Below are 14909 nucleotides of genomic sequence, written 5' to 3' on the forward strand. Positions count from 1 at the left end.
TTATAGATAACGTGTGAAGGATGGGCTTTTTGAAATGTAAAAAATAAATATTTTATTCATGAAGGATGGTGTCACGTCTTAAAATCAAAATAGTTTTAAGTCTTAAAACTATTTTGATAGAAGATGTGTGAAGGGAGATTTGTTAAGGCCAAGTTATGTTTCTGATACCAGTGTTTTGGAGGATTTATGCTTTAATGCTAAACAGAAATGTTAGAATTGAAGGTGCGTGATTTCTTATGATAGAAGAGAACATGTCTAGGAAACAAGGAAGGAATTTTAAATCGTCAGTTATAGATATCATATGCGTGAAGGATTATATTTGGTAATTGAAGTGAAAGAATTGAAATAAGTGTATAAACGTGATTTGTGACAAGAATATCAGATTCTGAAAGATGATATTTTACCATTAGAGTTCCAGAGCAGAAGATACGTTAAGTAAGGTATGGATTTCAAAAATATAAAGAATGATGTTTTCCAACTACAGCTTTAGGATAGAAAACGTGTAAAGGAAGATTTGTGGGAAGTGTGAACTAAAGCCCGGCGACTGGACGCCGACGACGCCTCGTAACCTAGCAACGGCGTCGCGTCGTCATGGCAACCGTGCTACAGACTTAGCACCTTCCCTGGGCCGCTTCGATTTTTGGAAGCCTTCTTGTAATTAGAGTGGTGCCCTTAATTGGGGCCTCACATCAGTCTTGCCATTCTTTACAGTCAAATGTCAGACGTTACTTTCTCTTTTCGGTCCCCTAGCAACGGTTCAGATACCGTGATACGCCCTGTGCCTGCGTATTTAGCTAGTAAATCTAGATCCGTTTTGTTTTTGTTTTTTCCATTTCCATTTTTCCCCATTTTTGTTAAAAGAGCGATTCTAACCTGGTCTGGATACCAATTAACGTTGAGCATAATTTGTTTGATTGCTAATTTATTGATATGCCCATCACAAATAGACACGTACTACTAAAATTAAGAACATGGTTTCAAAGCAATATGGCTCGCCAACGATAAATAACTTAAATAGTGAACGATATCACTGACTTTGGAATTTTGGATACTGCCAATAATCTTCTCTATGATGAGTCATAAGTAAATATATAATGGTAAAGTGCCTACGATTATGGTGAAAATGAAGTCTGACGAATGGGTATTAAGGTCTAACGAATTTATATTTGTGCCCTATTAGGTGAAGACAGGCATATGTAATCGTTGGTATCATCATTGAGTTAAAATTATATCGAGGTTAGATATCAAAAATGATAATAATCATGCAATAGAAAATTAAAAAAAAAAACAATTTGTAGGATGCTTATGTCAATAATATACCACCGATTCATTGCCCGAAAACTATACTATGTGTAGTAATGTGGAAATGTTCGGAGAAGGCAACTAGAGCATGAGACCGCATTACTTTTGATCCTACAGAACGGATTCCGTCGTCAATTTATAGCCAGGATATAGGCTACTTCCACATTACACTTGCTCTTCCTCCATCCCTGGCGTATGACCGACGTAAAAGTATTCTACTACTGTATGTTACATAATTAAATTGATTTTTTACAATTTTTAAATTTTTACTTTCTTTTCTTATTAAACAGAAGGTAAGTTAAAATATTTTTTCAAAACAAGTGAAGTTTATTATGTTACTAAAATGCTGTACATACAAATTGGTTTTACCTACAAACTACAATATACATTAGAGAATTTTGTTTATAAAGTGTACCAAAAATTGTTGCTTTGTTGTGTGTTGTTAAAATTGTATATTTAAAATGGAAAAAATAAACGTAGACTACTAGACTGCTGTATTTTTTTTTAAATTGAAGCCCCTGTATGTTTATTGTTTACAATTGTTGTACGTAGTAATGCTAGTTGATCGTTATATACTATCTATCTATCTATTTATTAATAGGCAAGCATGTTTCTTTAAAACCTGTTTCCTCAGGTTGTGTGCATCCTAGGGAAAATCTACGCATACTGTTAGTAAGATATTTTCCTGTAGATATGAAGATTCCCTATATAAATTAAAATATGCGCAAAAATGAGCACGAAAAATAAATTTAAACATTAGAAAAAAATTTACATTATGGGTTGCCATGCTAGGGGCGAAATAACAACGAAATATGAACAGAAAATCAAAACAAATGGAAAAAATCTCACTCACATGTTTTATTTAGAGTGTGGGGTGAAAATAGAGAAGTCTGTACATTAAACATTTTTGGTCGAGTTTTCGACTACTGGACGACCTATAGTTTTATTATAAACAGCGGAGACGTCGTGTTCTCAGACCCAACTGTTGCACAAGGGATGCCGGAAGAAGCTGTTATCTACTTCTCGACCTTGGTCTACTTTTGTACCCGATCGTCCATCATCTTCAGGTCGCTGAACAGTTTGTCAACATTAATCAGAACTGCTGTAGTAATTTGGTTGTTTAAAACTTAAATCGAACAATTTTAACGTTACTTAGAAAATGTTGCCCTTTACATGCTAGGAGATGAGCAGCTACCCAACAAAAAAAATAAGATAACTGAACTCTAGGAAAAGCCATACGATTTATTTCACTATATAAAATGCATTGAATTTCACACACTCTCCAAATGTAGGTGGGTTCAGTTCGCCACCGCCATGGCAGCGATGCTACGTCGATGTCGATACAAGATTTAATTTGTTTCCGCCATCATTAATCAACCAGCTGTGACGTCATTCTAGACACGTGTTACTGAAATACATTGGAACATTTCGAGAGTGTTACGGTTATTTTGGCTGTACACCTATTGGACGATCAATTCGGCGAATGAAATCGCAGAATGTAAGTTAATTTGTTGTTTGAGGTTGACACGTTCGATCCCCAACGTTGATAAAATTAGCCATGTGTCCTAGTGGTTCGGAACACACTGAAAAACAGAAAATTATGTCACACTTCAGCCATGGATTAAAGGACTTTCTGGCGAATGAAAGTGTAGGTTGGGTTGACTGTTGACTGGTTCGTTCCATAATATTGGCAAGAATGTGGTGCTATACCACATACAATTTGCAGAAAAAGGTTTGCTGTTGAAACGTATGGTTGTAGGAAATAAGGGAGTCAGTCTTGCCGAGTACTTTCAAACAGATATCCCCCTAACAGATAGCATAATATGCATAATCATTATGATGTATGTTTGTAAAATGTACAACATTCAACTAACTGTATTATAAATTCAAGTATCGAAGAACTTATTTAACATCTTTACGATTTCGCGAGTCGAAAAACTGAATTAGGGCCTAGAGTATTGTTTAAGGATTATAGGGGAAATTATCTTGCTGAAAATTAATTATTGTTGCGTTGCGAATTATCAAAAAGCTACAGACCTTTTTTCTCATGATCAAACCGGCAGCCTTTTATCTGTTTCCTCTTTATATTCTGCGCTCGCTGGTTTTTGAGCACTATCAGCTTTTTATCTATACTATTTTGATTATAAATAAACGGCAACAAAGTCACTGAACGATTTGACACACCCACCTTACTCAAATACTCGACAGTCAGCAAGAACGGGCTTTACAAAGAGAATATAGATGAGAAATTACCGAATATCACACGACGACAATATTGTATGAGAAATGCAGTTGAGGATCAAGTTTAATAATGAAAACTTGGAATCATGAGGTACCAAGATGCCACGGAATATATTGTTGGAATTAAAAGTACTTTAGGACAAATTGACTTGGAATCGCGTTTACGTGATTATACCCAAACAGATCAGACCATACCAAATTTCTGGGAATAGAAATAGACGAAAACTTAAAATGGGAACACCATATTAATTCACTGCAACAAAAACTATCTACATCAATCTATGCTATGAGAAGGATAATTAACCTAACCGACTTTACTACAGCTAAAATTGCCTACCATGCACTCATAGAATCACACCTTCGCTTTGGAATTGTTGCCTGGGGCGTAGCAAGTACAGACCTTTTTCAATCAATTTTCATATTACAAAAAGAAGCAATAAGAACCCTAAATAATACCCACTATCAAGAACATTGCAAACCATTTTTTATATAAAACAAAATTCTCACATTAACATCCTTATACTTGATTGAAGTGATAAGCCAAACAATGAAACTGAATCCCACTAAACGATCAGAAACACATAACTACAACACCAGGAAAAAAACCGATCTGAATCTACCGCAACATAGACTAGAAAAAACAGCAAAAACCCCAACATATAGAGGGATGACACTTTACAACTTACTACCACATCGGCTAAAAGCTATTACAGACCCGAAAAAATGTGCTAACCAACTGAAAAACCATCTCCTCGAACGACCCTACTACAGTTGGAATGAATTCCTGGATGACCATACTTTTAACAGAAGACAATAAAAAACCAAGCAATAACTAAGAAGATAAAGAAAAAGATGACGCCTCCCCCAATCTTGATGACTGCGGAGGAGAAGAACAGCAGTAAGCAGTAAGTAAGTAAGTAAGAGTACGCGCCGTCAATTTCCTATGAAGTAGGCCTACACTGCCCTGGTTGTTATGTTACACATTGAGTCACGGGTCAAAGTTGACGTGACGTCACTACGTCAGTATGACACCCGAGTGTCCGTTGTCTCAGGCCGGCGCCAGTGCCAAATGACGCTGCCAGAACACCGCGTTACGTAACGTAGTGACGCGTGATGTAGTCAAGTGCGCAACATCGCTGGACCACTGCATAGTGCATACAATTAACCGTAGAGTCACCGCCCACCTGATCGCCGTGACGGTTGTTTCATGTATGCGTGGGGTGGTTTTTAAAACGTGATGTTCGCTGGTCCGATCCCAAAGCAGAGTCTATTCTAGATGGATCGTATTTGGAGCCCCAGCTGAATGCATTAATTATTCGAAAACTAGTCACGTGCCATATTATTTTACCTGTGCTTTGGTGTATGTTACTCAAATTAAAATCTAGTCGTGTCTGAACATTACGTAAATTTGTAAAGTTGTTTGTGTTTATGTTTTTTATGCCCAAAAAAGTCTTAGCTCAATTTTGTCTGGAACAGCCAATTTTATGTCGGTGACGCCCAAGAACACAATTTACATTGCCTTCTTGAAGGGCCAAGATATTTTTTATTTTGCAATCAGAATTTAAATGAGTTTAAATAAAAATACACAGTTTTAAAACGAAACCAGTGGTTTGTGACAGTAGCGTACGTAAAAATAATTGAAGTAGTTGTGATTCGTGTAAATTGTTCTCCCCTTTTCAGCTACGTACTTGAATAAATTTGGCTTCAAAAATTTTAGCCAAGCATTACTGAATATTTTTTCAACGGATTTTACATAAAATAAATAACTAAATAAAAACTAACACTATAAAATGTTGAACTTACATAAGGAACCTAGGTGTAAATTGTCTGCCAGACTTTGTCCAGCCTACAGTAGCCTTAATTACTATCAAACCATTTAATATTTTGATGTGTATAAGCATATTGTAAATAAAAAAAATTTAAGAATCCCTTCAAATCATAAATTAATTGTATGTCTGAAACAGTATGTAAGTAGATATTGCAGCGATACAAATCGTCCATTCAACTTTTTTATCCAGCCTACAGCACTTGAAGTATCCGAGCAATCCGTAAGCTATGGTATGCGATAAATTTCAAAACTATCTCGCTACTCAACTTAGAGTTATCATCGCTTATCACGCACAAACTTAACTTGCGTGTGTACGTTTGTTGAACATTGTTTTACTTGCTTGTTTTGTCATTGGGTTTCCGTTTGGCTACTAAAGTAAATGTTTTATATAATGGGTTCTCGTTTAAATGTGACTAACAAATATGTGTTTAGGCGTTTGGTGTGTGTTGGATAATTAGTACATGGCTGGTTTAGTAGAAATACATGCACTAGTTTGAGGGCAGGGTTTCTATCCTCTGGAGTACCGGGTCCGAATCCTACCAACCACCTATTACTTCCAGAATTAACTTTTGGGAACCGAAGTAGACTTCCTCTACCGATGTTGAACCCATCACCGATGTAGACATTTTTTGTTGAAATAGAACAGTTGATTTAGTGACTCAAAGAGTTTTATCACAGACAATAGAATAAACAAGTTATGATAATATTGTCTCTGGTGTTACTGTTAAAGTCAAAATTATATCTCACCCTTATTTTTTCTCTCCGTAATAATTGCGACTTGCTTATAATTTGCAACAAGACGTCCTTTCACTTTGGCTTGGTATTTTTTCGTATTCACAAAAAATAAGCAATTAACTCTAGCGCATTCTGTCTGCACGATTCAACTACAACGTCATTATAAAGTGGATACAGCTTTGTACTGTATGACAAGAAAATTGTATGTCTACTTCTTAAGGCTAAAGACACACACCCTGCATTTCACTTCAGCTTTGAAGTACGAGTACAATGAGTTCGTTGCTATTTTACTGAAATTATTAAGCCAAAATATGACAACCAGGAGCAAAAATGGCGAGGGTCTATTGTTCATTTGACCTATCAACTTTTAGTACTACAGTAGTTATTTATCATAGCTACCTTCCCAGTTTGTTCCCCCAGCATTCATAATATTTTACCGAAGTGACAATCCTACATAGCAACCCACTGTGAACATTGTGATATTTAATTTGACGGAATAAACATCTTAATTTGATTTATTGCTAGATCTACTTGCTTCCAATCACTCACATTGCATCCGTATTCAGCATACTATAGAGCAAAAATATGGCAACCCAATGCAAACATCGTATTGCTAATTTGACTGAATGAATTACTGTATTTTATATTTTATGTTCAGGATCAAGGATCGATCCTCGTGTTCTCCAGTGTAAGACTACCCGATATCCGAGTCGCGGGTATTTTTAAGCCCCCGACGCCCAAAATACGACGGCGGGAGACGACCTTATTGTCTGCGGCTCTGTCATTTCCGCTTCTCCATGTTTATTTCCGACTTCAAAAGTTTTTAAACAATTCTTAACCTCCCTCTCACCGAGAGATGCAGGTTGTTGTTTCGTGTATTTTTCTTGTTCCATTTCCATTTAGCACTTTGTATTTGGTGAATAATCAGTGTAAGTGTAAGTAAGGGCCATGTGGGAACTTTGTCTGGTGAAATGAATAATTTTTAATTTCATAAAACAGTCAGGTGAGATGATTTACGACGTGATCAGGGATTTAGGTCTAAATAATTTTAAATATTTAAACTACTAAATAAGTATGTAGGCCCTAAGACTAATTTTGTAGTAAAAATACACATTTTATATTGAATTGAATATCGAGAAAGACACACATACTGTTATGTTATGATAGATGTGAGTGGACATTGACGGTCCGAAAGGGGGAGGGCTAAAGCCTCCCCCATTGTACCCTGCAAATATTTTAAACATACATTACGTCATAAAAACATAACGGAGGTTTTTGGACCCAGTTTTAGACGTTTAGAAAGAGTGTTTTCGTTATCAAAGGTATGTATTTCTTCACAGTTATAGAGGAATACTCATATTTTTACGGTGTGCTTTTGTGGATAGAATTTTCTTGAATCAATATGAATTTATAGCGTATTTTTGTCTATTTCAGAGAGCACATCTGTCAGAGAGTATATCTGTCCTCTCTGGTCAATTTACTAACGTTTTATGCAACAAATGTTAAGCAAATCGATGGTTTTATTTTAATTCCAAAATTAACTTTTACGACACCTAAATGTAATAATGCAAAATGGTTTTGTGACATGAATAGGATTTTTTTTTTATTTAGTGTGTTTCTACGCCGTGGCATTTTTACGTTTTGAAAGGGAACGGTCCAAACCCTGGTTTTGATAGGATGGATTTATTTCTAAACTAAATGTGTACTTCCAAAGGTTTGTAAAGCTATTTCGTTTCTTCAATACGACATTCATCCCATAATTGTCTTCTTTATGTCCACTGAATTTTCTTACTTTATTTTACTATATTTTATGGATAGTTATGTTGGAATACTCTTAGTATTATTCAAACAAATCGAAATACAACGACAGTTTTCTGAGATTACGAACAAGTCTGAAGAAATTCGGGGATCTTCTATAGAAAGATTAAAAATTGTAATAGAATAGTTTTAAATTTATATATTTAAATATAAATTTCTTTGCTATGAAGTTATATTTTCATTCTTGCTTGGTCCACTGAAACTCTTATCAATATAAATGTTTTGGTCATGAGAAGCTCCAGTTGATTTTCGCCCGACATTTAAACTAGGTAAAGGTCATGTAAAGAACAAAGCGACCTTTTACCCACTTTATTTTATCAGAAACAGTTTCCAAGTTAAAATTTTGACTAGAAACATATAAATTTAGAAATCAAAGAAAACTGCGAGATTTAAATATATGCATTTTAATATCAATTTAACTTTATTCTTCATTTTCCATTGTCTATTATTGAACCTTAACAATCATTACAACCACATAGTATTATACCGTTTAGCCGTTAGTAAAGTAAAGTAGTTGTTAGTAAAAAACGAATCTTACAATATATCCTGAAATATAAGGAAATAATTAAGTCTTCATTTAGCATTAAAATGTCAAAACATGATCCTCAGAACGAAACGGCTTCAAGAGAAGACTACTCGCATAATTGAAATTAATTGATTTTATAAGGTAAAATTAGTGTTAAGTTGGTAAAACAAAAATCAAAAAGTATTATACTAATACTTGATGGAGACCAATTTTTAAAATTACATCTAGTTTTTCTGTTCCAATGTATCTAACGAATCCATTGGATTTTGTTTTTTGTGGGCTTTTATTTTTCCAGAATTGCATGAATTCATCACTACTGTATTCAATTACCCACTTAACTCTAGTACTACATTTTTGTAATAGGGATACTTAAATTAAAAAAAGTAAAATGCCTTTTCTGCTAATCTAGTTAGGCTACGATTTATCACTTTACATTGCAATTTAACAGCTAAATGTTATGATAGTTACTCAATTAGTTCACTACTAGTTATGTTATTCTCATCTATCTAGCCTTATCTAGTAAGAGTTACAATTGTATCTCAATGTTATTATGTAACAATGACTTAGCGCATGCCTAGATAAACAAAATATTTGTTGACAATACTGTACTCCATGTGTGTTGTACGGAATGAACAAAGTAACAGTTTTTTTGGAACGCTGTACGTTGTATTTAATTTTGATAGTGGATTTTTAACTGTTGGTTTTCTATTTAAGGTGCGACCCAAGAGTCGTGTCGACGACCTTTGTAAAAATTTTTACAAGGCTTAGTAAAAAAATTAAATGTTTATGATATCTATATCAGTTATACATTTCTAATTCAAGAGAACCCCACACAAACGTTGGTGAATTTAAATGTTAAATCCCATTGGTTTGGCTGGATGTGTTTTTAGAGATAACATAGTTTTATTTTCATTTAAAATTTCTACAAACTTTAAAAATAAATTCTTCCTACTGTAATTTTTTATGTTTATTTGCAACAATAAACAAGTAAATTTGGACTCGAATATACCTATAAGTATGGCAAATGTATTAATTACTGTACCGGGTACTTCAGAAATCCAAGTAGTTACAAAATGGTAGTCTATGTTTCCAACATCAAAATAAGAAACATATCGGTGCTGGATACAACAATGATGTCCTTGAACTATGACATTTCCGTAAATGTTGTCGTTCGTTAACCTAGTAGGTTACAATTCTATATACCATCCTTAAATTATAATAAAAACGAACGTCCGTTTAATACAGAAGTAATAATGATATGTATGTGTGGGTATTTAAAATTTAAATGGCCGAGTGGCGTCGGCGAGGTTGCAGATAACACCAAGGTCGAGATGCTCAGCGGGACGATTCTTGCCGAATTCAAGCATGCTGCATGGATAGACATGCATGGGCAACGGAGTATATGGCAATTCTATTGTGAAACAATATTGTTCAAATGGTACTTTCCTGTTATCTGGTACCTGCGAAAAAATTCTTTAACCACAAGTACAACTTCGTCGATCCAGAGTCCGGAGCACATAACAATCATCCGTTTCCGTTTAGGTTAGGTTTGGTTAGGTTAGTTTCGTTTACTTACAATGCTCATGTTATTGATAAACTAACCTAACCTAACCTAACCAAAGTACAACCAGGTACATAACATAAAAAGTATTATACTAATACTTGATGGAGACCAATTTTTAAAATTGCATCTAGTTTTTCTGTCTCAATGTATCTAACGAATCCATGGGATTTTTACAACCTATAATAGTAGAATGTGATACATAAAAAGTTTAATCTTTCTTTGTGTTGGGTAGCGAATAATTTCAGAAGAAATATTCCCTGTTGAATTTTAATTCAACATCAGAACAAACGAAATCGCAGAAATGACAGCCGTTATTCACCGGTGACATTTCACAATTTCCCGTCAACGCCAAAGCTTATTACAAACTGTAATATTACTTTCTTTGAATTGGATTTTTTGCATAAACACCTAATACTGTACTTTGATTTTGGCTGGGTAGTTGTTTAGGTATACACACACACTTACAAAATTATGAAATACAAGTTATTCCATGTTACATCGTGTTCTGTACTTGTACAGATTTACTTTCGATCTTGATTTTGAACACGACAATTTTGAAACCATCGATGTATTTTGAAACATGTCACAACAATTAAATCAAACCCAACAAGTGGAAAAAGCGCACCGCAGTGCTTCAACGTACTGCAGGCGGTCTGGTTCAGATTGCAGGCGTAACATGATTTTGGTATCTTTTCACTTATGCTGACCATTGTATGTGGCATTGTAGATTTCTTTCCATATGACAGTACAGTACAATCATTGATTATAGTCAATGATACAATTTTGCTTATGACGCAGGTAATAGATGTTTGCGTAGTTCTTATTGTTCTTTTTGGAGTTATTTTAGTTTGAATCATAATGTAACTACTCATTATTTTAACGTAATTTTCCCACTGTTTTAGCCAATTCCCCATATTGGGTTTAGGGGTTTAGAAAATACTAGGACGTATAAATAAAAAATCTCAATAGTCAAGCCTTTTTTAAGGGAATTTACCATACAGGAAATAAGTGATTGTCGTATTCACTTAGGACGTACAATGGAACTTTTTTGCGATTTTAGGCCTTGGCCTTGAACACCATTTATTGATGGACAAGAATTGAACATTGTCCACGAATACAACAGCGAAGTACTTAGCCATGTATACAAAACAAAACAGAGCTCGAGTCGCTTAGGTCAAGTTGACGAAATATCAAAGTACGACTCCAGCAAATACGTGGAATTGTTGTGTAATCTGGAGTTTATTTATTGCCTAACAGTAGAATATATGAAGTGACATCTATGTTAACGTAGTAAAAAGTAGAAATCGTGAATATATCTTTCAAATTGTCTAAGAATGTATGTATCCAGGGCTCAGGTTATCATTGAAATCAAATAAAATTATTTATAATGTGAAAATAAAAAAAGTCAATAGATTTTTATTTTTTGCTGGTTCGTTACTGTACCCAGCTGTCCTCCATTGGGCTTTAAATGAGTGGTTCTGGGTTCTGACTATGAAGAATCAATCAGCTGATTTTAGTAAGAAATCTACATAAATTATCTCACTACAATCCACACTATCCTGCATTCTAATACTATAAAAAAACTACACATGGCTCAATGATGAGATCACTGGAATTTCTACCGACATTTCATGGCGCCACCTACAGTCTCCATTCTCTATGATCGTCCCTTTCAACAAGAGATCTAACAAAACACCTTTCCCCGCAGCTGCTGTGCTATGTTGTAAGTTGAGAAGGAGGAAGAGAGATGGTGATACATCGCTGTCTCAGTCTACCACCTGCTCCCTCTTCTCATAAACCCCCTCCATTTCAAACTTTTCTCTCTGGGCTTATGTCAAAAGCAGATTTTCAAAGGTTAGTTACCGTTTGTAACTTCAATAACTAGCGAGAACTGCTGTCTTATTTGCCTTTGCAGTTTAAACATGTAATTTGTAATTTAGTTGAGAAAACAAATTCTACCTGTGTACTGTTAGTGAATTTGTAATTTGTTTTACACTAGTATTTTGCCCCACATACAATAAAATTAAAGCATTACAGCTCGAAGGAAGACTGAATATATAAGTTATTCATTGAGTCATAGATAAACGGGTCTAATTTGTTAATATGGGTTCAGGTTTCACTCATCATCCGTAATTCCAACTTTTGTTAATGCCGGTACTGCTATTCAAGATCCCCTACTACAATTTTGGCTTTGCTAAAAATTAGGATATTAATATAATTTAGATAATGGACTAGTGCTGCAAAATAAACTTTAGCCTATACACAACTAACATATTGAATATAAAATAATTGGCCATTATCTTAATAGCCTTACGATAATCATTAAATCTCTAATGTAGTATTGCTCAATTGGGATGATTAGCACACCATAATTTTGTTTTTATTCTGCAAAATAGCGATTAATTCATTTCCGGTTTGCACTTTACAATAGCTTCATCGACGTTAAATATCCCTTCAATGTACCATTACAAGCAGTTTTAAAGTGATAAAATCTATAGATTAGTGCAATACCCAGCCCAGGTCAATCTATAAGTCTTGTGCTCGCTAGCTGGGTGATAGGGGAGGGTACAGGGGGGATCGGTTGCTAGGTGACCCTACATCCACAAGCAAGACGTCACAACACGTGAATCTGTGTCGCACTCTACAGGCTTTGTCGCAAACTAACAGTTGTTTACCATCCAGCCAGCTTGCAAAACTGTTTACTTTTATGTTCGTTATTCCATCTTCGCCGTTGTTTTCGGTTAATTTCATTTCGTGACACTTCCAACACACTCGTAACATCGAAAAGGTGAGTTTATTTCTTCGCAAATGACCAGATATAAGTGTAGTGTTGTCGAAACAGTTTTGACCTTCTGCTTTTTTGGTAAGTTGTTCAGTATGAGCTTGGTAAACATCTTTGAGTGAACTTCGAACTTACTGTTTGCCTATTACGGGTTGATTTATTTTTGGTTTGTTGTAAGTTATTATGTGGCCATATGTGGCACATAACCTAAAATCATTGGCCTAATTAGGTTATTCACGTTACAGCTTTTGAAATGAAAAAGACCATGTGGCCTTTAGTAATTGTTTAGGACGCTGGTTGCTCTAACTTTCCAATATGTTTACTCAGTTGTATGGTTGTATTCATAAATCTCTTGGGGATTTTAATTATTAGCTTTAAATTTAAATCATTTAATCTTTTGGCTATAACCTTGGAGTGAAGTTTATTTTCAGAACAATTTGGATGGCCTTCAATCCTAACCCAGCTGTCACATTCTTTCTTCATTTTATTTGATTAGAACTTAAGATAGGTTGGGTCGACTAAATTTCCACAGGCCTTAAGCTAGAAAACTCTTTCTCTATTGTGTCCTACTTATCCTGATTTTAAGAATCTCACTTTGAACAATATTAAATAATCTATTGTTTAAACTTAGTTCGCTGAGCCATAACTTATTAATTAATATTCTTTAGGTTTTGAGTAGGCCTACCCCTACTAACTTATTTTTGGCAGTGCTTGGCATCCCAAACCAATCTCTTTTCTCGCAGCCGGTTTGCTGTACCTAACAGTACAATATTTTGATAATCCCTTCTCCTCACATTAGTCTTAGCCTGGTAAACGGACGTACCCTTTGCGGCCCTCTGAGCAGTTTAAATGTAACTTGTGTTAGTTATTTAAACAACATCCAACCCTAACTCCCGTTGTAGGTACCGTACAAATGGCGACGTACAGGACACCTAACCTGCCTACCATGGTTTTACATGTTGGCTGCAATGTATTATTTTTTGAGTCTTTAGATGCTAGCGGCCATCTTGGATAATTTCAAACCGCTGCTGAAGAGTTATTTACTGTCCAAAAATATTTTTTTAAACACTAAAGTAGTTTATAATTTAAATATCTAGTATACTGTGGGATTAGAAATGTTCTTTGTATTTTCTAATTTGTTCTCCAAGGGAGTCCTTGGAAGATAACGGCCATAAGAGCAATGTTAATTTCAAACTGCCGCTGAAGAGTTATTTACCATTTTAATAGATTTTTTCTAACTCCAGAGTGATTTAAATTGAAATATCTAGTACACCGGTACTGTGAGATTATAAATTTTCTTTGTAGTTTTTTAATTGTTTTACGAGTTAGAATGTCAAGGCTCCAAAGACTCTTAAGTGCTTGTGTAAGTAATCTCTGGTTAAAACACATACCGGTACCTAGGCCTACATGTATTTTGACACATGTGCAGAAAGCTAGGCCGAAGTAAAATATAGTAGAAATGATGTCAGTGCGTTTAAAGCTAGTCTACTAAAGCTCTTGTGCTACGCTGATTACAACTTAGAGAAAAACCCCGGCTAACCGAATTCGGGTTTAACCGAAACCCGGGTTAATGGAAACGGGTCCATAATGTAATACAGGACTATAATATAAGTAAATACATCATATAAAAGGCTTTAGTACAGTAGAACTCCAATTATCCGAACTCCAATTAACCGAATCTCCAATTATCCGAATCGCTAATTTCAACAATTTTAAAAACGTAAAGCTACAGTAATAAGTTTTGCAAAATATCAAAGAATTGTTATTAAACACATTTAGCCAATTTTGGACTTTGATGGAACACTATTGACTTAATAACATGTACATAGAACATTTGTACTATGAGCATTGTAAACTGTAAAAACGTTCTGATTTAAATTATTATTAATTAAAAGTTCACTTATTACCGAAAATGAGGATTTTTCTTTAAAATTCCCGGAATTCCGGTAAAACTCCGATTATCCGAATTTTTGATTATCCGAATGGGGTCTGGTCCCTATTGATTCGGATAATCGGAGTTGTACATTTCAACATTTCTGTAGATGAAATAAAACACTGTATTATATAGACAATGTTTTAAATTCATTTTTCCAACTCACCGTAGTAATACATT

The 14909-nt window shown here is 34.7% G+C and overlaps 1 protein-coding gene across 2 annotated transcripts in view; it reads left to right on the forward strand.

Annotated features, from left to right (window-relative positions):
* LOC128986036 (forkhead box protein N3) overlaps positions 1-14909 on the forward strand; it is a 37856-nt gene that overhangs the window by 8754 nt on the left and 14193 nt on the right. The window contains exon 1 of one of the 2 annotated variants that reach the window (XM_054406120.1): positions 12670-12802. The exons of the other annotated variant lie outside the window; for it this stretch is intronic. The gene's annotated coding sequence lies outside the window, so the exon portion shown is untranslated. Of the gene's footprint in view, positions 1-12669; positions 12803-14909 lie in introns of those variants that run through there. 2 annotated transcript variants of the gene reach the window in all.

Source organism: Macrosteles quadrilineatus, unplaced genomic scaffold, assembly GCF_028750875.1.
Source record: "Macrosteles quadrilineatus isolate MER2022 unplaced genomic scaffold, UCM_ALF_1.0 Scaffold_2__2_contigs__length_208266976, whole genome shotgun sequence".
NCBI lineage: Eukaryota > Metazoa > Arthropoda > Insecta > Hemiptera > Cicadellidae > Macrosteles > Macrosteles quadrilineatus.